A 24,023-nucleotide genomic window follows, 5' to 3' on the forward strand; every position below is an offset into this window, starting at 1 on the left:
TTCCCCCAGACATATCTATAATCAAGGTATATAAATGCATCTACATACATGTGTAAGAACAATATGTGTATATATGCATACAATATATACATATATACACATGTGTATATATGCATACAATATATACGTGCACATATACATATACATGTGTATACATGAACCTAGAGGCAGCTAGGTAACTCAGAGTACTGGGTTTTGAGTCAGAAAGACCTGAGTTCAAATCTAGCCTCAGTCATTTACTAGCTATATGATCCTGAACAAGTCACTTAACCTCTGTTTGCCTTAATCCTTTGGAGAAGGAAATGGCAAACTACTGCAGTGTCTTTGCCAAGAAAACACTGTGGACAGTGTTGGAATGCTATGAGCAACTGAACAATAACAATACATGAAACTATTACACAAATATATCTGTATATGTGTGTGTAAATATGTATATGTGTATATGCATATACATGTATGCATGTGCATATACATATATGTATATAAAAATAAAGGATAGGAATGAGTAAGTGGTATACAAATGCAAACTACAAATGTACATACACAATGAAGGAATAAAAAGCTAAGTCAGTAACCAAAGTGGGGCTGAATTAACCAGGAAAGGTTTCTTCTAGTAAGAGAGAAACTGTAGATCTCAAATTATATTATAAAGGGGTAATTATCTAAACAACCTGGTACTGACTAAGAAATAGAGAGGTGGATCAGTGGAATAGAACAGAATAATTACACTATAGTAAATGACTATAGTAATCTAGTATGTGATAAATTCAAAGATCCAAGCTTTTGGAACAAAAAGTCATTATTTGACAAAAACTGCTAGGAAAACTGGAAAACAATATGGCAGAAAATAGGTATAGACCAACATCTCACACCATATACTAAAATAAGGTCAAAATGGGTACATGATTTATGCATAACGGATGATACTATAATCAAATTAAGAGAGCATGGAATCATTTATCTATCAGATTTATGGGCAAAGAAAGAATTTACAACCAAAGAAGATAATACAAAATATAAAATAGATCATTTTGATTATATAAAATTAAAAAGTTTTTGCACAAACAAAACTAATGTAACCAAAATTACAAGGGAAGCAGAAAGCTGGGAAAGAATTTTTGAAACAAATATCTCTGATAAAGACCTCATTTCTCAAATATATAGAGAACTGAGTCAAATTTGTGAGGGAAAACAATCCTCTTCTCAATAATTCTCAGGAACTCAGCAGCAATGTGACAAAGGCTCTTTTATTTCCTTCTCATGAAAAGGAGGCACCCTAGTTTGCAGCTAGTGGGTGCCAAGAAAGGGGGCTTGCAGGCCCTGTTTTAAATACTAGTCCCTAACATGAATGGACCCTCCCCTTTTTCATCATTGGTCAGATTACTCAAGGGTTACAATCTACACACAAAAACTAGCTAATCTGAACACAGTATTCCCACCCCTCTTTCTTGTATGGGCATAACTCAGGAGTGGACCTTATACTTTCTTATATGGACACAACTCCAGAACAGACCTTATTGAGACCAGGGCTCCTTGAACCTTGTGATTTTGTTAGCCAGAGGGGGAGGAGGGGATCTGAGACCTTTGTCCTACAAACAGGTCAGGAGGAGTATGCTTGACTATTATATCCTCATTGAGAGGAGACAACTACCCATTTTCTTACAAATTTATAAAAATACAAGTCATTCTCCAATTGATAAATGGTCAAAGGATATGAACAGGCAGTTTTCAGACAAAGAAATAAAATATATCTATGATTATATGAAAATGTTCTAGATCACTATTGATCAGAGAAGTGCAAATTAAAACAACTCTGGGGTATCACCTCAAATCTGTCAGAGTGGCAAATATAACAAAACCAGAAAATATTGTATGTTGGAGGGGATGTGTAAAAGCTGGGATGCTAATTCACTGTTGGTGGAGTTGTGAAAAAATTCAACTATTCTGGAGAGCAATTTGGAACTATGCCCAAAGGGCTATAGAACTGTGCATACCCTTTGATGCAGCAATAGCACTGCTAAGTTTATATCCCAAAGACATCCCCCAAAAGAGAAAAAGACCTATTTGTACAAAAATCTTTATAACAGCTCTTTTTGTGGTGGCTAAGAATTGGAAATGAAAGCAATGCCCATCAATTGGGGAATGGCTGAACAGGTTGTGGTATACGATAGTGATGGAATATTATTGTGCTATAAGAAATGAAAAAGATTATTTCAGAAAGGCCTGGAAAGATTTGTATGAATTGATGTATAGTGAAAAGAGCAGAACCAAGAGAATATTGTGCAGAGAGACAGCAATATTGTTTGATGAAGAACTGTGAAAGACAACAATACAATGATCTAAGGCAATCCCAAAGGACTATCAATGAAACATACCATCGACCTCCAAAGACAGAACTGATATTGATGGAACACAGACTGAAGCATGCTATTTTTCACTTTCTTTCATTTTTTTCTTTTATTGAAGTTTTCTTATACAAAATGACTAATGTGGTAATGTTTTATATAATCATACATGTCTAACCTATATCTGATTGCAAGGAGGGATAAAAATTGGAACCCCAAACTATAAATAAAAATGTTTATTACTTTAAAAAATAAAAAGAGATAAACTGAGTTTTGAAAGGAGTAATGGTTATTAATTGGTAGATAAATACCTGTATTGTGTTCTCTGGATTTTGAGTATGAAGACCTGGGTTCAAATTTTGGTTATACCATTGATAATCACAATTTACTGAGAACTGACTGATCTCCACCTACTCCCCATTGCCAGGCCAATGAATTGCCTGGGGCTAACCAATCTTTTGTCAATTCCAGACTCTTGATTGACTTATGGAACTCCCTCCTCCCCCCCACCCCACCCCAAGCAAACTATCCCCTCCCAATGATTCCCTGGAATCTATGTTATTATGTAAAAGGATCAACCTACATTAAGTAGTTTCTGTTTAGAGTTAAGTAGCTTCTATATTTAACTCAGGAGCAGTCCTTTTGTTAAAGGTTCATTTACATTAAGTAAAGTAGTTTCTGTATGAGACTCCAGAAGAGTCTTTTAGTTCTCTTTGTTCTGTTACCCCACAAAAACCCTGTCCTTGGTTCTCATCTTTGGGTATTCCTAGCATCTTGCCAGCTATAGTTCCTCTGCCCCGATTAAAAGTCTCATTTTCTCCTATATTGATTGTTTCATTAATTTCCAGGTTAACACCATTTACAACCTGTATGATCTTTTAGCAAATCATTTCTCTTCCTGTGCTTTGGTTTCTTTATTTGTCAAATGAGGGGATTGGACTAGCTCATCCAACTTTGAATATGAACTTAAAATTCTATAGAACAGATGAGAAACACTACAAAAAGGTAAGAATAAGAAAATGAATAGGAGACCATCCTGATTGAAGTGAAATGTTGGAGGGTTTTGAATGCTAAATGGAGAATTTAGGGGATTTTGGCAGGGGAGTGACATGATACAAATTATATTTGAGGAGGATTTTTTTAACAGTTGTGAGCAGGGTGGACTGAAGATTTGATGTCTTAATGTTAGTAGTTTTTACGTAAGGTAAAGACATGTTTATTTTTATAAATGTGCTTTATTTTAAAACTTTGAGCCATCTGGTGACATATGTTTACTTCATTCCTCCTGCATAACACACCAGCAGATGCTTATATCTTTATATATTTTGTATAATTGTTGGGGGGTTCTTTGCCTGTGATTCCAATAGCTAATTAGCAGTAAGAGGTCATAGAGGTCAAAGACTCTGATGTCATTTAGTGCTAGCCACTGTGGAATGCTTCAAATGTATGCAATTTATTTTGGTTGGGCATTCCACAGTAAGCTTTATTTTGCATAGTGGGGCCTGCAATTTCATGCTAAAATAGTGTATTAAAAAATTTTGTAGGCATGTTTTGACCAAAAAGACGGATTTGAACCCTCACAAAAGGTGAAGGCATTCTCCCATGAAAAGTCAGAAAGCCCTGCACTTATAAACTCAAAATAAACCAAGGGGGGGGGGGTGAGGGGGACCTTTAAAAACATGATTTTCACAAATTTAGAGTGACAATTATCTGAGAACTGACTGCCTTCATTCAGTTTTTCCCAAGACCAATGAATCACCTGGGGCTGATCAAACTTGGTCAATTCCAGTCTCTGATTACTTTGTAGATCTCCCAAAGAATTGCTATTCTTACCTTATGTAAAAAACTTAACTAGTGAAACAAAGGGTATCAACCTCAAGGGCAGCCTTTTGTCATTTGTACCCTATGTGGGTACTTGCTAAGGCAAAGACTTTCATTTTGCTATATTGATTGTTTTTAATAATTTTCAGGTTGATGAGAGTCATTGTTGTTTTATGCCTTTACCAAACTGTTTAGAAAATTATTATTTAAATTTAATTCAGATTGTGCACATAATTAAGACTTGGATTACTTCTGTTCATGTTTTTCCCTTCTTCAGGTTAGCAGTTTTTTTGTTTTGTATTTTTTTTTGTATCCTCAGCATCATATATAGTATACACAGGAGGCAGTATTAATAAATTAATCTTAATTCAGATAATGTGAGTACTGAAAAACTTTAGCTCCTTCAAAAATATCCCTGGTAGTCTTCACAAAAATAGAATATTTCTTCTCCCCATTGTCATTGCAGTTAGACCTTAAAAGGCAATGTGGTAGGGTGGAAAGAGTGAATTTTGGTAGAAAGACTGTGAAGTCAGAATTCTAGCCTTCAGATGTAATACTGATATGGGATAGAATTAAGGGTCAAAGTGATCGTGAGTCATCCCAAAAGAATTACAAGACTCAGTGACTCAGTTTCCCAAGTTTTATTGCAATAATGTGGGTGATCACAGGGAGAGAACTAGAAAAGTAGAAAGGTATCTCTCAATTAGTGAAAGAAAAGACAGTTATATTTATAGTATGGATAAATTGATTATCAGTCTCATTATAACAATCTCCACCTTGGGGAGGGACAAGGTAGGGCCTGTCCTATTCATTATAATATTCTCTACCTTGGGGAGGTACAGGGGAGGGCTTATCCTAATTTGGAGTTCCTGGAGTCCTAAGCCAACCCCTGAAGCAGGTACCTTTTTCAGTGGAGGTGTATTTTGGGGGTTTACACGTCATAAGGTGACTCTGGGGACAAATTTGGCCTTTTCTGTGCATGTCTCTTTCTGGTTCCCATGGTTAGTTTCTGTTGCTCTCAAGAGGGGAAAGCCTGGGCTTCCTCCACCCTGGACATGCAAGCCTTAGGTGAGTCATGCCCCAGCCTTCTCCCACCATGAGTATATGCATGGAGGACCCAGGTGCCAGCTTCCTCCACCAAGCAAAGGTGCCCGGCCCCAGGAGGAGCCAACAAATGAGCTTGGGGTGCATGGGCATGGCTGGCCTGAGGTTCCTAGGTTTTTTAAGAGATGCAGGGGGTAGTGAAAGGGGAAGTAGTGAAGAAGAGCATTGGTCTATAGAAGGAAGAAAGGTAGATCAGGGGAGTGATGGAGTGACTGAGCAACCAGAGATAGGGATGACTGAGAAAGAAAATGCAGGGAGTGACCAGGGGTAGAGCAGAGGGGAGACAGGGAGTGAAGGTGGCGAGGGGAGCCACCGAGAGTTCATGGTGGCAGGTGAGAGACATGAAGGGGAATCAAGTTTGATGTATCAAGTTCACAGGTAATATTTCTTGCTTTTCTACATTTATTTCTAAGTTTGTTCCATATCAATAAACCCTGCTTTTTGTTAAATTGAAAGGTTTTTAAAATTGTGGTCCTTGTTAGTCTGGGAGAAGCAATTGGGGAGGGGGCAAGCCCTTACAGACTGGCTTAGGCAGCTAATAACTGACAGATAGGCAGACAGCTAGCAGCTTTCAGATGCTGAGCCAGCTAATTTGAGCTGTAGAAAGTTTCAGATGGCGACTGAGGCAGGACTTATGGCCAGCTATAGAAAGTTACAGATTAGCCAGCCAGCTAGAAATTTTTCGGATAGACAGATATAGTTTTACATTTCAAAACATATTCATTTTTCATTTATTTCTGGTCTAAGCTTCTATAGTCTTGTCAATTCCTTTATTGTTTATTCCTTATCAATAAACCCTGTTTTTTGCTTTTACTGAAAGGAGGCTTTTTAATCTTGTTTCTTGTTAGTCTGGGAGAAGCAGTTGGGGAGGGGGCAGTCCCTTACAGATTGGCCCACATAGGGCTTAACGAACCTGGGGGATCTTTTAACCCCCCCTTACAGACTGGAGGCTCCAGCCAGGAGTTTACAGATTGGTGAGGCAGCTAATAGCTTACAGATGCCCAGCCAGATAAAAGTTTTATGCCCCCCCAACCCCAAAAAGGAACTTTTCATTTTCTGGTGGTCACCCCATCTACTCTCTGTAAAAGTGTTGTCCTTATCTGGTTTGGGGAGGTTAAAGTTCTAGACTTTTCTGCCAACCATATCGCCTTGTGCCAAATAAAAACCTCCCTTTAATCTTTAATCAGGATGTGTGCAAGTTTTAATTCTTTAATCCAAGGATGAACTTTTTTTTTTTACCTTTTTCCTTGGTACAGCATGGTAATTGATGTGGTTTTGGTGAAGTGGAGGGTCTCTTCAAAGCAACATCCCATTTTTAAAGGATTTTCCCATTATATACATCCTCTTCAATGTGGCATTTCCATTTGATTAAAATGAAGTGTGATAGGGGCACAGAAGGAGAATCCAGGCCACATAACATTTGAACATATGATAGCAATCTGGCACCACTCCATCAAATTCCTTTTGCTTCAGTACAGTTGAACATCTCTGTAACTTATGGAGTTAAAATCCTAATCACTTGAGTGTGTTCTATTTTGTGGCTGAAACTGAAGGGAAAGCCTTTTTTGTGTGTAATGTATAATGTCCATGTCCATGAAAATGCTAATTAAAGCAGAATATACATTTACTTCGGGCATTCTTGGCCTAATGGCATTATCTGGAGCTGAAGCTCTTTGTTTTTACTCATTAGACTTATTAAAAATCTCTCCATTGTCTCAAGGCACCTGGGACATCCACAGAAATGGAAAATGGCAAGAATTGAATGAGAACTGAATGCTAAGCATCAGGGGATGTTCTTGGCAAAGATAAGGCACAGCTGGTGCCTTTTCAAAAGGTGAAATGAGACTAATTGGCTAATCTGGCAACCAATTAGTCTTAAGTAGGCAAAGAGAGACACTTTTATCTTGAATGAATATATTCTCTGGAAGAAGCAGAGTCCAGTGTGAATAATATGAAGGTGAGGAGTCAGGATTTTAAAACACTTATGACGCAAGAATTAATTTTGTCCCACCATGGTTTATTGGACATTGAGGGTTAAAATTCTGGAATATAGAGTCATCAAGGAGGAAAGAAGAAATAAGATATCAAGCCCTAAAAAAATAAACATGCTAAAGGTTCTTTACAATGAGAATAGATGTATAAAATTGCCTTATAGGTGATGAAGCTGTCTTGTAATGAGGCCCGTATTATGTATTAGTAACTTAGCTTACATTTATGACACCCAAGAGGTTCTTTGTACACTATACAGTAAATATTAAAGTATTATGGATGGTCTTGGGGAGGGGGGAGGGAGGGGAGGGATAGAGAAAAATTTTAAACTAGAAATCTTATAAAAACATATGTTGAAAATTATCACTAAATGTAACTGGAAAATAATAAAATATTTATATGGAAAAATTAATTTAAAAAAGTATTATGGATGAAGGTTCAGAATATGGAATTCACTACTCAAAAGCTTTGACCAAAGTTAAGTCAATTCAGTGCCTTTAGATGCCACTCCCAAATGGTCAAGGGGAAATCCCCTTGATCAGGAATCAGAAGACCTTCTTTCAAATCCTAGACGATTTTATAAAAAGAATTCTCAACCTCTCTTGGCCTCAGCTTTCTCATCTGTTAAAGATCTAAGACTAAATGACTTCTAAGCTTCAAAGATCTAAAGCTGAATTCCATGATCTTATAAATTACTTTCCCCAACTAGTAGTAAATCTAGTGCTCTATTCACAACTCCAAACAAATAGTATACTGTACTGCTTGGCATCTAGCATTAGTTACAATCAATTATAATCAAGGTAAAAAGATAACTTTCTGATGTCATGCCATTGTATTTTTAAAAATACTCAAGCAGGGGGTGGCTAGGTGGTGCAGTGGATAAAGCACCCGCCCTGGATTCAGGAGTACCTGAGTTCAAATCTGGCCTCAGACACTTGACACTTACTAGCTGTGTGACCCTGGGCAAGTCACTTAACCCCCATTGCCCTGCAAAAAACCCCCCAAAAAACAAAAAAAAATACTCAATCAGAAGATAAATACTTCATTCTAGAAATGAATTATCAATCTCATAAAATATTTACAAATGGATCAGCAGCAACTTTTATTTAAATTATCAGCACTCTAATCCACTGTTGGTAGAGTTGTGAAAAGATCCAACCATTTTGTAGAGCAATTTGGAACTGTTCCCAAAGGGCTATAGAACTGTGCATACCCTTTGATCCAACAATACCACTGCTAGGTTTATATCCCAAAGACTTCCCCCAAAAGAGAAAAAGACTTATTTGTACAAAAATCTTTATAACAGCTCTTTTTGTGGTGGCTAAGAATTGGAAATGTAAGTAATACCCATAAATTGGGGAATGGTTGAACAGGTTATAGTATATGATAGTGATGGAATCTTATTGTGCTATAAGAAATAACAAGCAGGACAATTTCAGAAAGGCCTGGAAAGAATTGTATGTGAGCAGAACCAAGAAAATATTGTGCAGAGAGACAGCAATATTGTTTGATGAAGAACTTATTCTCAGTAATCCAATGATCCAAGACAATCCAGAAGGCCTAATGATCCACCTCCAAAAAAAAATTGATATTGATTGAACACAGACTAAAGCATGCTATTTTCATTTTCTTTCATTGTTTTCTTTTATGTTTTCTTATACGAAATGACTAATATGGTAATGTTTTACATAATTGCACATGTATGACCTATATCTCATTGCTTATTGCCTTAGGGAGTGGGAAAGGGAGGGAAAGAAGGAGGGATAAAATTAGAAACTCAAAACTTTAAATAAAAATGTTTATTATTTTTAAAAAAGTAAATTATCAGCATGCCATATAACCCTATGTGACACTCACACTATTCTACTGGTCTAATTGGACAATAGTTGGTGGAATTGTGAACTGATCCAACCATTCTGGAAAGCAGTTTGGAACCATGCCCCAAAGGCTATGAAACTGTGCATACCCTTTGACCCAGCAAAACCACTTTTAGGTCTATATCCCAAAGAGACCATAAAAAAGGGAAAAGGACCCACATGTACAAAAATATTTATAGCTGATCTTTTTGTGGTGGCAAAGAGCTGGAATTTGAGGGGATGCCCATCAATTAGGGAATGGTATATGAATATAATGGAATACTATTGTGTTGTAAGAAATGATGAGGGGCAGCTAGGTGGCACAGTGGATAAAGCACCGGCCCTGGATTCAGGAGTACCTGAGTTCAAATCTGGCCTCAGACACTTGACACTTACTAGCTGTGTGACCCTGGGCAAGTCACTTAACCCCCATTGCCTCTCAAAAAAAAAATTAAAAAAAAAAGAAATGATGAGCAGGTGGATTTCAGAAAAACCTGGAAAGACATGAATTGATGCTGAGTGAAATGAGCAGAACCTGAACATTGTACATAGTATCAACAACATTGTGTGATGATCAACTGTGATAGATTTAGCTCTTCTTAGCAACACAATGATCCAAGACAATGCCAAAAGTCTGTCAAATATTGTTTTTTATGCCTGTCTCCTATAGGAAAATAAAACAAAAACAGATCAGAGAACATAATGTCTGCTAAAGGAAAAACCAGATGAGAGATAGACAGGAAAAACAGTACCAGTTTATTTGTCCCAAGAACAAGCAGCATGAATCTTGCAGAGACCCCCTTGGAAAGAAGGAGCTCTCCAAGGTTCTTCTTTTTTGTGACTGTATATAAACCTTTTGTTTTTTTCTTTCACTGTTTATGGGGTAATATCAGTTTCTTCAGAATGATACAAATCAACCTGAAGCAAATACTGTAACAGGCAACTTAAAGAAACAGGAAGGGTTTATCAAGGACAAAGATGCTTAGATATTTGAAACGGAGAACAATAAGATCTATTTACTTTCTTGGGAAAGAAGTTAGTGAATCTGCTAACTATCTGGGTTCAGTTTAATGTTTAGTCAAAGGACTTTTTATTCTTATTAATCCAGGGTTTCATAAAGTCCTTTTGGGTAATAAGGCAGCTCCATCAAATCCAGGTGGTCCATACATTCTTATTAATAAGACTGGAAAATACTCTCCATGACCAGAAAAAGAACTATGGAGTCTGAATGCAGATTGAGAAATACTATTTTCGCTTTTAAAAAATAGTCTTGTCCTCAGTTGTCAGCTAGACCTTGTACTTGGTCCATATTTGCTAGGCCAACTGAATGCATTTACAAGATGGCTAGACAGAATATATAATATGGTCAAGGAACAAGGAACAAAGTGAAGCAAACTTGCCAGTGTGGGGACAAGTAATTGCTTGACTTGATTTACATAGTACCGGGGATGTGCTGGTAAATGTTTAATTAGTACATAATGCATAGTACACACATATATACCCATATACATATATTGATGTGTGTATGTGTATATATGTATATGTATGTGTGTGAAACTTTTAAGTTTGATCCAAATTAACATTTTCCATCACTTTCTTAAGTCTAGACAATAGCAAAACAATAAATAAACCTTTGGTTTGTAGTGTTTTCTGATTTCTTGCTCACACTAAAAATTTAACAACCAGCTCTCTCCAGTCCTAATAACTAGCTCTAGTACACCCCTGCATTGTATTCTACCCAGCTTTGCTAATTCACCAGACACCTAATCCTCTGGGTTGTAACTAGGGCATGGCAATTTCCAGAACAGTGAAATTTAGAGGGGCCTTACAGCCTTTGTTGAGCTTTATTAATGGGCACAACATTTACCAATCATAGTTCTATTTATGAAGATGAATTAATTGTAAAAGTACTTGCTATGTACCAGGATCTTTATATCTCTATAGCACAACTGATAGAACTAACATCTGAGCAGGAGACAGCTGTACAACAAAAGCAGCAAAATAGTCTATGTGAATGGCAGTGGCATGTAGAATGCTTATAGTTTAAACAAAGGATTCAGTCAGTTCTGTGGTTTTATAACCATTTTGTACTGAAACAAATTTACAAGAGATTATAACTGTTTCATTTAATAAATAGGAGCATTACATCTCACATGATTTTAGTCAATTGGCTTTTTCCCTCCATCTGGCATTCCTCTCCAAGCTTTTCCTAGGACAGTGGTGTGTTGCATCTCTGTCCTTTTTTTTTTTTTTTTTTTTTTGCAGGGCAATGAGGGTGACTTGCCCAGGGTCACACAGCCAGTAAGTGTCAAGTGTCTGAGGCCCAATTTGAACTCAGGTCCTCCTAAATCCAGGGCCAGTGCTTTATCCACTGTGCCACCTAGCTGCCCCTATCTCTGTCCTTCTATAGCCCTGAATATAGAGTAGTTCTCAAATTTTTTTTTTTAATTTACACCTCATGGAGCACCCATGCCCTAGAGGAGTAGTTCTCAAGTTTTCTGTGAAAGTAGATTCTTTCACTTTAGACAAAATATTGGTGGAACTTTTATTTTCTTGTAATTAATTATTGCATCTATATGTCAAATTACATATAAATTATATGTTCCTCCTAAACTATAACCTCCAATGAGGGTAGGAAGGGTATCTAACTGAACTTTGTATCTTCCTCTTATTTCCTGATCCCATGCAGGTACTTAATAAATAATTGAGTAGCAAGTACTTAATAAATGTTTATTAAATTGATGAAAGGAATAAAATGCTTTTTTTGTCATAAAAGTATTTTATTATTTTCCAGTTAGATGTAAAGATAGTTTTCAACATTTGTTTTCATAGGATTTTTAGTTTCAAAATAAAATGTTGTTGTTTAGTTTCATTAAACTTCATGATCTCATTTCAGGTTTTCTTGGCAAAGATACTAGAATGGTTTGCCATTTCCTTATCCAGATCCTTTTACAGATGAGGAAACTGAGGCATGTGGAATGCTTATAGTTTAAACAAAGAATTCAGTCAGTTCTGTGGTTTTATAACCATTTTGTACTGAAGCAAATTTACAAGAGATTATAACTGTTTCATTTAATAAATAGGAGCATCTCACATGATTTTAGTCAATTGGCTTTTTCCCTCCATCTGGCATTCCTCTCCAAGCTTTTCCTAGGACAGTGGTGTGTTGCATCTCTGTCCTTTTTTTTTTTTTTTGCAGGGCAATGAGGGTTAAGTGACTTGCCCAAGGTCACACAGCTAGTGAGTGTTGGTAGCCAGATTTGAACTCAGGTTCTGACACATAATAGGTATTTAATAAATAATACATTTGGGTCCTGTGGCAAGACATAGATCAGGATGACTGATGATGGCCCTGAGAGAAATGAAATAAAGTCTCCCCCCAGAAAAATGCTGTTATCTCAGAAAACAAGACATAAGAAAGGAGGATTGCAGGGGCCTCAAGGCTATAAGCCAGTCTTGCAGGTGTCTAAAAGTAAATATAGAAGAGAATTTCAAGGCTAGTAGTCTAGCTGGTCCAAATGTGCTAAAGGTTAAAGCTAGTTTGTACTGTGCTTGCTTAATTAGCTTATGCATATTAACTGCCAACACCCCAAAGGCAGAGACTGCTGCCATTTTCAAACATGTGATGTATGTAATGGGAGGGGGGATATATTAAGGGGAAATATGTAGAGGCATTCCAGGAAGATTGTGCACCTCTTAGTCCTCAACCAATGAGGTGAAGAGGGGAGGGATCTTTGTGATAGAATTAGGGATTAAAAAGAGTAGTTTGCTGTGGCAAAATGTGCCACTATTCTTCATGGTGTGTGCCCATTCTTGCAAGGATGTAACAAAGCCTTCATATATTCACCAAAAAGGAAAGTCTAGTATTTTTATTTCTGACAGTCCAGGATGCAGTGGGGGTCCTTGGCCTTTTAAATTAAGATGAGGTCTTTCTCAGGTTTCAGTTTGTCTGAGGCAAAAACCATACAGTGATTAAGGCTAGGTAAGAAATGAGGCTAACTAAAATAAACTAAATGGACTAAAAAAAAACCAATGGGGGGGGAAGAACCTCAGGGTTTCTGGACAGAACAGAAACAATTGCCTATTTACACTTAATCTGAGCTAAGAAAATCCAAAATCATGATCAGCTGAGGTTTGGTCCCATTATCAGCCTTATCAGAGAGAGCCATAGAGGTTTGGGTTTAAGGCAATGAGTTTGATCAAAACCTGGTTTAACAAAGCTCTCTTTCAAGAAATTTATATTCCTTTGGGTAGTGCACCCACATGTAAGTATATGATGCCCCATGTTGGGGGAGGGAGGAAAGGGAGGAAAGAGAAGAAAGGGAAGAAAGGGAGGAAAGGGAGGAAAGGGAGGGAGGGAGGAAGGAAGGAGGAAAGGAAGGAAGGAAGGAAGGAAGGAAGGAAGGAAGGAAGGAAGGAAGGAAGGAAGGAAGGAAGGAAGGAAGGGAGGAAGGAAGGAAGGAAGGAAGGAAGGAAGGAAGGAAGGAAGGAAGGAAGGAAGGAAGGAAGGAAGGAAGGAAGGGAGGGAGGGAGGGAGGAAGGAAGGAAGGAAGGAAGGAAGGAAGGAAGGAAGGAAGGAAGGAAGGAAGGAAGGAAGGAAGGAAGGAAGGAAGGAAGGAAGGGAGGGAGGGAGGAAGGGAGGGAGGGAGGAAGGGAGGAAGGGAGGAAGGGAGGAAGGGAGGAAGGGAGGAAGGGAGGAAGGGAGGAAGGGAGGAAGGAAGGAAGGAAGGAAGGAAGGAAGGAAGGAAGGAAGGAAGGATTGCTTAAGTGTAACTGGCCTGTTGTGTCCCCAGGGGGGCAGGTATTATTTGCCTTTCATTCTCCAAGAGCACCAGTGACATCAAGAAGGTGATATCCTCATTTGTAAGTGAATTGGATTTAAGTGATGCAAGGCTGTGCAAAGCCATCAGACTCATTCTCTCCTTTAGAGTCAGACATAGGCAAGACATAGATCAGCACTACTCATAATGGCCCTGGATGCAGTGGGAGACCTTGGTCTTTTTAAACTAAAGTCTTTCCCAGGTCTCAGTTTGAGTGGAAAACCGTTTAGTGATTAAAGCTAGGTATATTTGAAAGGTACAAATGCTGAAGCCTCCTAGCTTAGTACAGTACCTGGAACATAGTGAAAGTAAACTTTTATTGATTGTCTAACAGTGGGAGGCACAGACTAGTTCATACTGGCTTCCTGAATCACCTTTTTCTCCCCAGGGACTCTGATTGATGGTTTCAGAGTTTGCAAGAGAGGAGAATTTTTCTTTCTTGTGTTTTGAAGCTCTTTGAGGGCAGAGACTATGTCAGTTTCTGTCAGTTTTTCCCCAGTGTTTGTTGAGTTGATTTTCTTTTAATAGCTTTTGTTTTTTATTCTATTTTTAAACGTGCATGTATGCACACATATATTCAATGTATTGTGCATCTTACACTTAACACATCTCTAGAGTCTCATAGTATCTTAATTCTACTCCGCACACAGTTCCTTTCCTCTTATCGGTATCTACTCCCCATAGGTTAAAATAATGCAATTTTCTGTTAGTATGTAAATGTGATTTTCTTTTTCCGAAAGTGCAAATTGAGTCAAATTATTGAATGGTAGGGGTGTTATCCAGGAGAGACTGACTGTACCAAATCTTCCAGCCCTTTCTGGGAGTCTGTGATAAGTACCCCGAAAGAAACCCTGCAGGGAGAGGAGATGGAGGCTGACAGGGTGGACGGGACCTCGGGGCACCTCAAGACCCCGTTCTTTCCCCACCCTCTAGCCGCCACACGCTCTACCTGTGCAGCCTGCCTCTTCAGCCTCGTGCAGCCTCGGTGAAGGCAGAAGCGCTGCTACTCCTGCCCTCCTTCTCTCCTTTCCTCCCTCCGCTCCGGGACCTGCTTGGCGTGGCAGAAGGAGAGCGGGGCAATCCGTCTAGTGGTGGTGGTGGCAGCAGTGGCAGCAGCAGCAGGAGGCTGCATATCGGCATCATCCAGTGGTGAGCAAAGTTGCGCCAAGCTCAGACTTGCCCCAGGTCGCAGTGCCTGGTCCAGCTAAATCCTAGCCATACTTCTGTTCTCAAGGGTGTTGTGATTAAGTGGTGACCCCCTGAAACTGACTAGTTCTTAGTGTTTATTGGAATATTATATATTTATTTCAAGAGGGAATTGGGGAGGGGAAAGGGGGATGGGGTGGAAAGGATTCACACCCACTAGTAGAATAGCTAGACTTTATTTGGGAGACCTAGGTGGTGCACTGGCCCAGAAGGAGGGAGGACCTGAGTTCAAATCTTTTTTCAGATATTAGCCTTGTGACCCTAGGCAAGTCACTTAACCCCAATTACCTTAAACATCAGAGCCCACTCCAGTACTCCTGATGTATATCTTTCCACTGGACCCAGATGGCCCTGGAGGAGAGTGAGGTTGGTGACCTTTCACAGCCCTTCCTCACTTAAATCCAATTCACAGTAAGTCATGATATCATCCAGATGTTATGGTCCTCTTCTAGAAGGAAGGACAAATAAGAACAACTTGGTATTAAGAAAAGAGAATGCATTAATAACAAAAACCAAACAATATATTGAGCTACAATGACTCAGACTGCACTAAGATTTTGGGGACATTTTATATAAAAATGCAGTGTTTCCCCAAAGGTAGCATTTTCCAGGAAAAGTAATTCCAAATAATCCGGTGTGGGGTAGGATTGGGGAGAGGAAGATGTGATGTTTAAAATCTAAATGTGTGGTTGCCTTAAATTAGAAGCTTTAGCACCAGTCTTTGGGCATTAAGCATTTATTAAAGCATACCAGGAATTTACACGGAGTTCAGAAAGTTAAGAAAAGGCCTGTCTAGCCCAGAGTTCCAGCCTGGTTAGGTTCTTTCTCAAGTCCTCTGCCACAAGCCTGCTTCAACCAAGGACTCCCTCAAACTGAGTGTGGAAGCTTTTTATCGGTCTAGAGCATAGGAGGTCCTTACACACTGCTTTAAGCTGATTGGTTAGCATCATCCAAATTCATTGGTTCACTGGACTTGAAGGTGGTCTCAAGTTAAGTTCAAAGTCCTTAGCTTCTGAGAACAATACCTCCTTAAGGGCCAGCCAACTGTGGTTACAATCTAATTAACTTGAAGTAGGCTAACCAGCAAAATCACTCACTTTCACTTAATTCAATTAGTTTAGATTAATCTCCAGGTGGGTCTTTGAGTATCTGCTAAATTCCATTATTTTCTCACAAGGAGGATCACTTATATTTGCATACACATCTGGATACCTGTTGCAATGAGGGAAAGGAATGCGGCCTTGTACTATAAAATCTTTTTTTTTTTTTTGTGGGGCAATGAGGGTTAAGTGACTTGCCCAGGGTCACACAGCTAGTGTCAAGTGTCTGAGGCTGGATTTGAACTCAGGTCCTCCCGAATCCAGGGCCAGTGCTTTATCCACTGTGCCACCTAGCTGCCTCCTCTACTATAAAATCTTAAAATGGGTGTTTTCTAACTTAAGCATAACAGTTTTTAACTTTAATTGTTTTTGAAATTCATTTTTGCCTTTTGAAATTTAATTGGAGGCAGAAAAAGCTCTAGAAAAAAAATGAAAAAAAAATCACAGACTAATCATTCCACAGTTCTGAGCTATGTATATATATAGTGGTTATATAAATAAAAAAAATAATTGAAACCAGTTCCAAAACTTTAGTGTGTATTTCTCATGTGAATAAAGAGTTTGCTATATATTTAAAAAAAAACCAGTTATGAGACATTCCTTTGAGAAAATTGACCTGTCACAGGTCTTTTGTGTGTTTTGGGGGGGGGGGAGGAGAGGGGGCAATGAGGGTTAAATGACTTGCCCAGGGTCACACAGCTAGTAAGTGTCAAGTGTCTGAGGTCAGATTTGAACTCAGGTCCTCCTAAATCCAGGGCCAGTGCTTTATTCACTGTACCACCTAGCTTCCCTGGATTCTGTTTGATCTCTGATTAGATGTGATTTTCTTTTTTTAAACTCATGGGGTAGTAAAAGACCCTTTAGTCATTCCAAAATTAGTCTCTAGCATATGTACTTCTGTCTTTCATCCAAAGATTGTTTTTTCTTCACCAAATGAGTTTGAAAACCTATGATAGGCAAATCACATCTAATCAGAGATCAAACAGAAAAAAAATTAACAATAATATCATTTACATAGCCCCTTAAGATTTACAGAGCACTTTCCTCAAAAACAATCTGGTGAAGTAGGCAGTTTGAATACCATCATCCCTGTTTTACCAGTGAGGAAAACAGAGGCTTGAGGAAGTTTAATGACTTGCCCATGGTCCTGTGGCTAGTAAATGACAGGGCCAGGATCTCTTTCCACTGTAACACGACGCTGCCTTTTCCCCCAATTTTTTTTCCAATTACATGTAAAGATAGTTTTCAACATTTGTTTGTATAACATTTTGAATTCTAAATTTTTCTCCCTCCCTCCCCTTTCCCCTTCCCAAGACAGAAAGCAATTTGATATAGGTTATTTATGTATAATCACATTAAACATATTTCTGCATTAGTCATGTTGTGAAAGAAGAATCAGAACAAAAGGGAAAAATCTCAAAAAAGAAGAAAAAGGTAGAAATAATATGGTTCAATCTTCATTCAGATTCCACAATTCTTTTTTCTGGATATGGAGAGCATTTTCCATCATGACTCCTTTGGAATTGTCTTGGATCATAGTATTCCTGAGTAGAGCTAAGTCTATCCTAGTTGATCATCCCACAATGTTGTTGTTACTGTGTACAATGTTCTCCTGGTTCTGCTCAGTTCACTCAATGCAGCCCTCTCTTGATTAAATTTCATCAGAAGAAGAAAAAACTGAGTCCAGTATAGTAACAGAGAGCACTCCTGCAAACAATAAACCTATGTCAAGGACCTACTAAATGATTATGTGGGACACTGTGCATTCACACAGAGATACATGAGAACATACTGAACTAATGCTATTTTTCCCTTTAAAATATGAAATTATGTATTATAAAACCAGATTTATTTCCCCCTATTTTGTGCTAAAATTTCAACTTCAACTCTTAATTTCATTGTGAACTTGGGTAAGCTGCTTAATTTGCCTTTGGTTTTCACTTTTTAAAAATCAGAGTTTTGGACTAGATCAAAGCTTCTTAAACTGTGGGCAGTGATCCCATATGTGGGATACTTATTATATACCTGAGAGAATCAGATGAGTTCTCCACATAGTTCAAATATGAGCCTTTTTCCATCATTCCTTCCTTTTCCTGCTGAGTTAAAGATGGGGCAGCTAGGTGGCACAGTGGATAAAGCACCGGTCCTGGATTCAGGAGGACCTGAGTTCAAACTCTGCCTTGGACACTTGACACTCACTAGCTTTGTGACTCTGGGCAAGTCACTTAACCCTCATTGCCTGGCCAAACAACAACAACAACAACAGTTAACCCAGAGAGGATTTTCCTTTCAGATGAGAGCAGACTACATACATTATTCAAGTCCTAGTGGCTTATGTCCCCTTCCCCAAATTCTCTTCCTGCTGAGTTAGCAGTAGTTTTCTTAACATTAGATAGCAAAGAATCATAAAATCTCCAGGTCTGGCTGTCCCAGGGCATTGGGGGGGGGTGGTCTACATGTTTAGAAGTGTCATGAAAACACATCCTCCGATGGAGTAGGGACTTTGAGTTAGATCTAGGATAAAAAGGGAAGTTTTCTGTGCTCTCCTAGAGCACGTGCCCTTTCTTGCAAGATTGTAAGATTGTCCTTCTTTGTACCAGACTGGGAGTTGTGCCTCAGTTTATCTGTTTCTAACAACTGGGTGCTCTTCCAGGAAATTCGGGTGACCAAGTAAATGGGAAGTTTCACTAGTTGATAATGACGGGGCAGGTGCCCCACCAGTCTTTGGTGGCCTGGTGGATCTTGGTGGACTTCCCCTCTGACTTGCAATCAGTGGCCCAAGACTGTTAAAAAGGGTCTGATGCAAACTAAGGAACGTGGGGAAAGCTGACTAACTGACTCAGCCACAGGGGCAGGATTTTCAGTGTAAAGTATGGAGCAAAAGCACAATAGGACTGAATTAAGAACACCTGATTGATAATTAATTGGTTTTGTTTCAAGTTTTAAAAATTCCTAATATTATTTTAAGGTACTACCTGCAATTATCCAGGAAGAACCAGAAAGCAATTTAGTTTGATTGGAAAATCTAGTTGGGTATTTACAATCTAAAACTCAAATACTGTCCAAATTTAAAGTCTCTTTTAAATTGGCATGTGTGTGTTAAAATTAGGAATAACTGTAAATTACATGACTCCTACCCATTTTTTGTTATAGACTATATTAATTGAACTAAGGGTAAATTACTTGGTAAATTATTGTATGGGAAATGACACAGAAATAGACTTTCTAGACTCCCTTTAATTTATAAACTTGCCAGAAAAGAGCTTGTTATGGGTTCTGAAATTTCTAGACATGAAATAATACTATCAACAATTTATTTATTTAAATTTTTTTTTTTTTGCAGGGCAATGGGGGTTAAGTGACTTGCCCGGGGTCACACAGCTAGTAAGTGTCAAGTGTCTGAGGCCGAATTTGAACTCAGATACTCCTGAATCCAGGGCTGATTCTTTATCCACTGCGCCACCTAGCTGCCCCCCAAGAATTTATTATTAAAAAATAATAATAATAATTTTAGGGGGCAGCTAGGTGGCACAGTGGATAGAGCACCGGCCCTGGAGTCAGGAGGACCTGAGTTCAAATCCAGTCTCAGACACTTGACACTTACTAGCTGTGTGACCCTGGGCAAGTCACTTAACCCCAATTGCCTCACTAAAAAAAAAAAAGAATTTATTATATATAGAAGTAATATAGTTATATGTATATGTATGTATATATGTATATGTGTATGTGTATATATATGTATATGTGTGTATATATAAATATATGTGTGTATATGTATGTGTATGTATGTGTATGTATACATATACATATACATATATACACATACATATATAAATATATGTATATAAAAATATATACATATATACGTATATATGTATATATGTATATAAAAAAAATATATATATATATAAAGGAAATGGGGATTGGTCTCCTCTCAATCCAGATCTGTTTGAGGAAAAAGGTCTGTTTCTCCCCTTCCCCCTCCCCCAAACAAAATCACATGATTCAGGGAAACCCTAGGCTGGTGGCAATTAGATCTGCTCCTGAGCTGTGTCCATATAAGGGAGGAATTGAAGAATTGTCCCTGTATCACCTCCCCCATTGGCTAGGAAATACTGTGTTCCAATTAGCTAGATTTCGCTTGTGGATTGTAACCCTTGAGTAATCAGAATAATGGTGAAAAAGGGGAGGGACCATTTGAGTTAGCGACTAGGAGATAAAAGGCCTCCATTTTGGTGGTCACTCCACCAGATGGACAAGGGGTGGCCCATTCTTGTGAGAATGACAATAAATGAACCTTTGACACATCACCAATGCCGAGTTCCAGAAGTTATTGGAGTGGTTTTTCTTACATATACATATATACGTATGTATATATGTGTATATACATAGTTATATAGAAGTAATTTTTAATGTTTGATCTTTACACCAGGATAAGTTTAAATATGATAAAGTATTTTGGGACTGTAATTGATATTGTTTTGAGGTATAGCTGTCTGATGGATCATTAAATCAGTAATCTACCATACAAGAGAATGCCACAAGTGATTTGAAGAGAATATGCTGTTACACTTGGAGATGTCTGGGAAAAGGCCAAGAGGATGGTCTTGGTCTTACCTAAAGTGGGTTTCTATAAATCAGAGCAAGCGATCAGTGTAAAATATGAGTACAATGCAATTATATATATTTACAAGAATCAAGAAGAGAGATAAAGATAGGGAAGTTTCATGGGATCTCTTTATGAAATTGTGATAAAATAATGGAATTTGGCAGATGCCCAGGGGCCCCACTTGATTGACTTAGTATTGCTTGAATTGGGTGAGAATGAGAAACTGACTAAGTACCTACTTGGGGATGATTGGATGGAGGCCACACCTGGCTGGCCCTGAGTGACATGTTGGTGTACTACTGACATCAGCAGGGGACCACTCTCAGCCAACCAGCCTGAAGGACCTCCCTTTTTGGGGAGGGAGAGAGAAAGTAGGAAGTGGATGCTTGCTCATAGAAGGACTCTTTCTTTTTGGTGAGGTTCGGAGTGTACCAGAGAGGGACTGTACAGCTGACTCTCATTGAAACTATGGACCCCAGGTGGTGAGTTTGTGGAAGTGAGGTCAGCTCTTTGAGCTAGCTGAGCTGGAAGCAAGTTTGGGGTTTGAGTCAGTCTTATTCGTTTTTTCTTCTCCTATTCCCTTGTCCCTGGCTTTAACTTCACCTTTGTTGTAAATTTTGTTCCTACTAATAAAACTTGGTTTTTTGTATGGAAAAAAGGCTGTTAATCTCCTTTCTTATTAGTCTGGGAGAAATAACTAAAAAATGCAGTTTGATTTTCCAAGGAGGGGATGGGACTTGGAAACCCTTAGAGCAGCTCCTTATCTTGAAAGACAGGAGGACAAAAATCTAGAGATAAAAGACCTGGTCTGGCTGCAAACTGTTAGGTTATTTTATTGGCTTCACTGACTTTGTATTGTGATGCTTTGGAATATTGTAATTTGAAACAACAACAAAAAAAGAGATAAGAGAATTTTAAAGGGCCTGGTAGAAATCTTATTATAATATAAGACTAAATTAATTAAGTATTCCCTTTTTGGTTTAGAAGAAGCTGAAATTCCTTCCTACTGCAAACACATTTGGATGAAAGAGAAATGGGGGGGGGGAGTTAACTTTCCCCAACTTAATCCTTTTTTTTTTTTTTTTGGTGGGGAATGAGGGTTAAGTGACTTGCCCAGGGTCACACAACTAGTAAGTATCAAGTGTCTGAGGTTGGATTTGAACTCAGGTCCTCCTGAATCCAGGGCCAGAGCTTTATCCATTGTGCCACCTAGCTGCCCCTTCCCAACTTAATCTTGACAAATTCCAATCTTAGAGGTTCCTTTCTGGCTTTGAGGATTGAATAAGAGAGAGATATTTGTCATTTGAAAATATTTTATCTCATGAAAGCTGGGTGAATATTCCTTTTAATATCAGGAAAATTTTTAAACTGTTTCTCAAAAGAGATATTTTTAAGATACACTAGGTATGTGTTCAATTAACGATTGTGTGATTTTGGAAGGCCTGCTATCTTATTGTGAGTTTATTTGTTGCAATGACAATTCGATGTTGATGACAATTGTGTCTAAACCTGCTGTGATTTGTGAGGCTTTATTAATTGAGGGGCAAGCTTTTCTGGGACCCTGAATATTCTCTGTTTCATTCTTGGGTTTGGTGTGCATATTTTAACATTGGTAAAAGTATAGTTAATGCTTGCTACCTAGGATATATGATCCTTGAGAAGCGAATTCATTTGAAGTACTGATTGTTCCAGTTTGCTATTATTGAATATTAAAATATAGTTTTTGTATCTGCCTATCTCCTACAAACAGATCAGAGAAATAACCTTTAATATCTCCTATAAAAGTAATAAACAGATCAGAGAAATTATAATATCTTATAATATCTCCTACAAAACCAAATCAAAGAACATGATACCTATCCTCCTATGAAACAGATCAGAGACAGAAAAACATAATATCAATTTAATATTTTGTCCCAAGAAGAAATATATAATACATGATCATGTGGAGACTCCCCTCCTAAGAGTGAAGCTCAGAGGACTCCCCATTTCTGAGAGTATATAGGGGTTTTTTTTGTCCACTGATTACAGGGTGTTGTCAGTTTCAATAGTATGATACAGAAATCAACACAGAAACAAAAAGCAGTTATAACAAGTATGGAGTAAATACAGAAGCATCATGATAAGATTACAGGATTCCAAAAAAGGGTTTGGCAAGGATAAGGCCCAGATGTTATAAGATAGGAAATTACTATCCTGAGGGAAAAGAAGTGACTAGATAGGGTCTTTTATCTGCTAGCTATCTGGGTTCAGTTTGGAGTTCAGTTGAAGGACATTTTGCTCCTATTAATCCCATCAATCCAGGGTTTCATAAAAATACTTTTGGATAATAAGGTTCCTCCATCAAATCCAGTTGATCCATATGTTCTCATTAACACTATTTAAGAGATTATTGGACAATTTATACATTGATAGTCATTGTAGGAATACTACATTACTCCTGAGCCCGTAAGCAGCCGTGATGCCAATAACTCTGAAAGGTTTTATACAGCATGAACTGTATAGTTGGTGGTGAACTGTATAGGAAAGGCTGGGAGAATGACTTTAGCAGAAACTGAGGGAGTTTTCCTGGCTCAATTTCCCCAATGTGTCACATGGGTCCCACCTAGCTGACTTTGCTAACTTTGAGCCTGACTCAAGATACCTGGCTGTCTGCAGAACTTCTGCCTGGAGTAGACATGAAGTTTGGGGGAAGTATTATTACTTGAGAGCTTTGTCTCTCTTCTTTATTTTTTTTCTTGTTTTGTTTTGTGGGGCAATGAGAGTTAAGTGACTTGCCCAGAGTCACACAGCTAGTAAGTGTCAAGTGTCTAAGGCCAGACTTGAACTCAGGTCCTCCTGAATCCAGGGCCAGTGCTCTGCCCACTGCATCACCTAGCTGCCCCCTGTCTCTCTTCTTTCATGGCAAATTCCTATAATCATGTCACTTGATCAGCATGAACACAATATTGGCTCTTCATCCCTGGGTTAAGATTTTAATATCTGGGGGTGGCTAGGTGGTGCAGTGAATAAAGCACCGGTCCTGAATTCAGGAGGACCTGAGTTCAAATCTGGCCTCAGACACTTGACACTTACTAGCTGTGTGACCCTGGGCAAGTCACTTAACCCCCATTACCCTGCAAAAACAAAAACAAAAACAAAAAACAAACAAAACAAAACAAAAACAAAAAGAT

This window comes from Dromiciops gliroides, chromosome 3, assembly GCF_019393635.1.
Source record: "Dromiciops gliroides isolate mDroGli1 chromosome 3, mDroGli1.pri, whole genome shotgun sequence".
Lineage (NCBI taxonomy): Eukaryota > Metazoa > Chordata > Mammalia > Microbiotheria > Microbiotheriidae > Dromiciops > Dromiciops gliroides.